We start from the raw sequence: 5328 nt of genomic DNA, 5'->3' as shown, positions 1-5328 counted from the left end.
TGCTCACAGTGATGAGGGATTGCTAACCATTAAACCGCCACAACAATATCAAGAAATACACAAGCGGCGTCACCAACTCAAGATGAAAGAGTGGGTCAAAGAGGAGGCAGGTCCCACGCAAAAGCCTCAGTGAACAAAAGGCGGAGTTTGAGACGAGCCAAAACAAGACGAGTGAGAGAGCTGCCAGGCTGAATCTAAGGCTGCAGAGAACTGTTTGAGTGGCTACATCTACTAATTGTGTTTCAAGTCTAATTTCTGCATTCTTTACAATAGCAGGTTCATGTTGGGTCAAATGTGTAGCAGTTGAGTATACCTCTAAAAACACTGGAGACATACATACAGACTACAACATCACAGATGCATTAGTCACTCACACATATATATGCACACAGAGTTCCCACATTGGTCTTATCTTTACTGCTGCAGTATAAAATCATTGTTGTTTGATTAGTTAAGTACTTCAAACGTATATATAGGCATGAAAAAGTCTTTCATTGTGCATCAACTTTAACCCTTAACCCTTAAAAGAAAAAAAAAATGATCAAAGAAGTTTTGTTTTTTTTTTTCATGCGGCGTATTTCCCCTAAAGGGACATCAAAGTTTAAAAAAAACAAATAATTGAAGTGACATTTTTTTTTCTAAAAATACATAAGGGTTCAGTAAAAGTTACTATCTGGTACACACCAGTTACTATCCACATATTTTTTTTAATTCCAATTTTTTAAAATATTTTCTAAATATTGAACTAAAAAAACATTTTTCTGGTTACTATCTGGTGCGCACCAGTTAACTAACCAGAAAAAAATATATATTTTTACTTCCATTTTTTTCTTCAATGTCCCTTTAGGGCCTCCGTACCTTCACAATCAATATTTTGTGCTAGCAGGCAGTTAAAGGGTTAAAAAGGTGATCAGAAGCACATAAAGAATGAATTCCTTCACCGCCACGCGGTACTTTCATTATAACTTCTTCACATCTGCAATCACAGCTTCTGTCCCAGCAGGTTTGTTCAGCTGAACGTTGATGTGGCCTCGCTGTTTATCAGACCCGCCTTCCTGTCTTTTTAGCTTCTGAGAATCAAGTTTCCACTGGTGGAAACTTCTGCAGTGTACATCTCACCACCTTCACCACAAGAGTTGAGCACAAACAAAAGTCCACTACAGACTCAAAGAACAAACCCGATGGTTAAAAACAGCTTAGCAACAGAGTGGGGGGTGGGCGTTACCAAAACCTCAGCTTCTGTTTTCAGCGTTGCTCTACGATGCTGCAGTGCATTCTATTGTCAGTGCATGTTACTTTGCCTCAGCCTGACACACAAAACCATTAAAGAGCCACTGTAAATATTGAAGATGACATAAACTAATAACATCATGAGTCCACCAGAGTCACCAGAATCTCCTCCCAGGACATAAGGGTGCAGCGGTACGCCCCGGGGTCATCAAGAACGAAGCAATACCTAAGAGTCAGGGACTTATATTATCTGACTCTCCTGGATCTCTTGATTGTAAATCTACTGTAAACGTGTATGAAATCCCTAAATGTGGGACTGTTTCGCGTCCAAGTTAGGAAAATACAAACTTTCCTTTTCTTACTTCAGTGGTTTTGTTGCGTCTGATTCACCTCATCTAAACAAACAGGACTTTAAAATTCAACTTTTTACACAAAGCTTCATCTGTGGTTGACATACTTACATGACATAGCAAACATTTAACTCTTTCTAAATTTAGGAACTAAAACGTTTTTTTAAACATGATTTTTGACCAATTTGAACCCTGCAGAACTCCAACCAAAACCTTTAAAACATTCAAATGAAAAACAATTTCAGTTCATAACTATAAAAAATGAAGGATTTTATTATTTTCCTGACCCATCCAGAAAGGCCAAGTGGCCCCATATGGTTTAACTGTGGGCTCCTCCTGTGTTTACCCACAATGGCTTAAGTGGGGACTCAATGGGTTAGCTCGCTATGCTATCCAGCTGCCCGGTGGAAAGCGTAGCATGCTAGCGAGCTCTGCTGTAGCGAGTTCTGCTTTATCAAGCTAGCGATCTCCTCTTTAGCGTGCTAGCAAGCTCTGTTGTATCAAGCTAGTGAGCTCTCCTGTAGCGAGCTAGCAAACTCCGCTGTGGCATACTAGCAGGCTCTTTTGTAGTGAGCTAGCGACCTTGTATCGAGCTGGAGAGTTCTGCTGCAGCATGCTAGTGAGCTCATCTGTAGCAAGCTAGCAAGCTCTGCTGTATTGACCTAGCAACCTCCCTTGTATCGAGCTAGCGAGCTCCACTGTATCAAGCTAGGGGCGTCCCTTGTATTCAGCTAGTGAGCTCAGCTATAGCGAGATAGCGAGCTTCATTGCATCGAGTTAGCAAGCTCCGCTGTAGCGAGATAGCGAGCTCCACTGTGTCGAGCTAGAAAGCTTAGCTGTATTGAGCTAGCAAGCTCCGCCAGACCATCCTAGTAAGCTGTGCTGTATCGAGCTAGCATGCTTCTCTGTAGCGAGGTAGCAAGCTGCATTGTAAAGAGCTAGCGAGCTCCACTGTATCAAGCTAGCGAGCTCTGCTGTAGCGTGCTAGAGAGCACCGCTGTAGTGAGATATGTAGCAAGCTAGGTAGCGCTACTGTATCATGCTAGCAAGGTGCGCTGTAGCAAGCTAGGTAGCTCCACTGTCTGCTGGGGGGATGGCTAGCATAGTGAGCCTACCCACTGAGGGCACACCTGAGCCAATGTGGGCAAACACAGGTAGGACCACTACGAAAACTGCGAACAAACCCATTCAGGCCCACATTTTCTGCCACTTTTTAAACCATACGGGGCCCATTTGGAATAGCTGGCTGGGGAGTTATTCACTACTGAAGAGTGTGAAATTTTGAGCAAATACAGACAGTACAAAGAGAAAATATTCTACTAGAACACATCAGGGATGAAGCTTGAATTTACAAAGGAGTTTTTCTGATTCAAAAATTAAACTTTCAGTTACAGCTAATGGTGCGGTTTCACATGAAAGTATAGAAACCAAAATAAATTTGATTTATTTTAAGCAATTTCTTCATGTTTCCTATTGAATTCATAGTGTGTGGTCTCTTTGTTGCTTCCTAGTTAGCTTTAACTGTGTTTGCTACAAAGCTGTGAGAGTGTGCAAGTAGGAAACAAACTGCGTCACAAATGCGACCGCATGAGCATCCTGTCAGGACGCAGGAGAGGAGGGACTGACCAAACCAGAGCGACTCAAGTCTCTGAGTGAACAAAAGTAGGCGGGAACTAAGACTGTGGGACTTTTTATTGTTAGGTGCGGCCCCTGAAAACAGACTAAACTGTTTTTAAATGTCAAAAACAGAAAAAAAATTTAGAAATTTTACATCTTTATTGATTTTTCTGCTTTGACAGTTGATAAAAAAACACACTGGTGGTTTCTGAATTTGTGTTGCTTCATGCTGCAGATAAACATCACAGTAGAGTTTGTATGAGCTGCAGAGCTTTTTCAGTCAACCACAGGTTTTTGTGAACACCCACACAAAAAAAGACAAAACGTTCAGCTTTTCTCTTTTTCTTCATCTTCTCTTCAAACACCTGAAGTCTTTGAATGATTCATCCTCTATCACCACCACATCTGAGGAACGTGTGATTCTTTGTAGAAAACCTGCAGTTTTCTGAACGCTCTAGTGGGCCCCTTTGGGGGCGGGGCCTGCTCTTTTTTGGCTCCTATCTCTTTGGAGCCTGAGTGGCTCTTCATGTGATTGGGCCCGACACTATTTGGGGGGTGTTGGGGGTTCAGTCTGCCACCTGACCTCATTATACGACCACTGCCTCCGATGCACCTTGGGGGTGGAGCTTCATGGCAGTGGTAAATCCATGGCTGGATTTCGGCCCCTCCCCTCTCAGTTTAATTCACACCGTAGACATGTAGGACCCTTGACAGGAGGGGTGCTTGGACATCACTGCCAGCAAGCAGGATTTAAATATAACCAATATGAATAAAGTTTAACCTAAATTACAAAAGGAGTTTATACAAATTTACACATTGTGTGTCAGAAGTGACACACAGTGAAATCTGTCTAACACAAGAGGCCTTCAGCCTGATCTGATTCTGATCTGTTGGCTCAGATGTTGGACAGGTTAAAAAAAATCAGTTTTCTCTTATCCAGATCATTGTTTGTTGGTGCATCACTGCCCCCTGCTGGCCAATAGCTTAACTGCATCTATAAAATATACAGTTTATACAGTGGAGAAATTGTGATTATTGTAAGCCTCATGTCATGTTCAAATCAAATGTCACAACCTAGTGTCATCTTTTGATGTAAAACTATTACCTTTACTTATGATGATGCATTTGTTTTGATCATTAAATATTTTGATTTATTTTTGAATCATAGCTACTTGTTTCTTTTGCTTTGTTGAGTGTTTTGCGTTCACTTCTTCACTTTTTATTTGATTTTCAAGAAGCTTTTATTTTAATAAACTGTTTTCCATTTAAATGAAAATATTGTCTTAATTCAGTTTTTTTTATCAAGTAATTAAAAAAAGGAAACTTACAAAAAAAAAAAACATTCACAGCGATTAAAATTAATTAAGATTCTGAGGTTCATGTCACATCCACCAGATTTAAGAAAAATATTAATATCGGTATCTTTATCTGTACTTTTAGTTTTCACTAAAATAACTTACTGAACCAAGAACGGCCGCATCAGGCTGATGGGAGTTGATGTTGCATTTAAAACTCATAAGAAGCTCCAATAATATAAACAAATCATCTCTAATCCTAATAATGTGGTTTTCCTTTTTAATCATTCGTTTTCATGGGGTCAGCAACCTAAAGAAGGACCTGAAAGCTCTTTCCACAGGAGACCAAATATTCTTTAAGGCAAATTGTTCTCCCCAAAATAATCCCACAAAGTAGAAAAAGTACTTTGATATAGAGTAGTATTTCTAGGGCTGTTAAATGATCGCATTAATCACGATTAAATAATTAGACATTATAGCGTGTTACTTTTTTAAATCGCACTAAACTCATTTTCACGTTGGATAGCTACTTACGTGTTACCTGGAGGAGAATTTTATCTTGCTCACACCATGGCCTTAAAAATATATATATATATATATTTTAAATAAATTATTAGAACTTCAGTCCTGATAAGTGGACTGTTTAATATGCTGTGCGTCACGTTGTCATGCTGACAGCTTCAGCACACATTCTGCTCCAGCTACTTTTTGAGAGAGGTGATAGTTATGAGAAGTTAAAAAACAAAAACACACAAGTTTAGAGGGAAATTCACCTCTTAGCATTTGTTTTTGTCCAAATGATGAAGCTGAAGTTTTTTTTTTTTTTTTTTTTTAAT

This window comes from Oryzias melastigma, unplaced genomic scaffold (assembly GCF_002922805.2).
Source record: "Oryzias melastigma strain HK-1 unplaced genomic scaffold, ASM292280v2 sc00231, whole genome shotgun sequence".
NCBI lineage: Eukaryota > Metazoa > Chordata > Actinopteri > Beloniformes > Adrianichthyidae > Oryzias > Oryzias melastigma.
The sequence above is the reverse complement of the archived record's forward strand: the minus strand, read 5'-3'. Positions refer to the sequence as shown.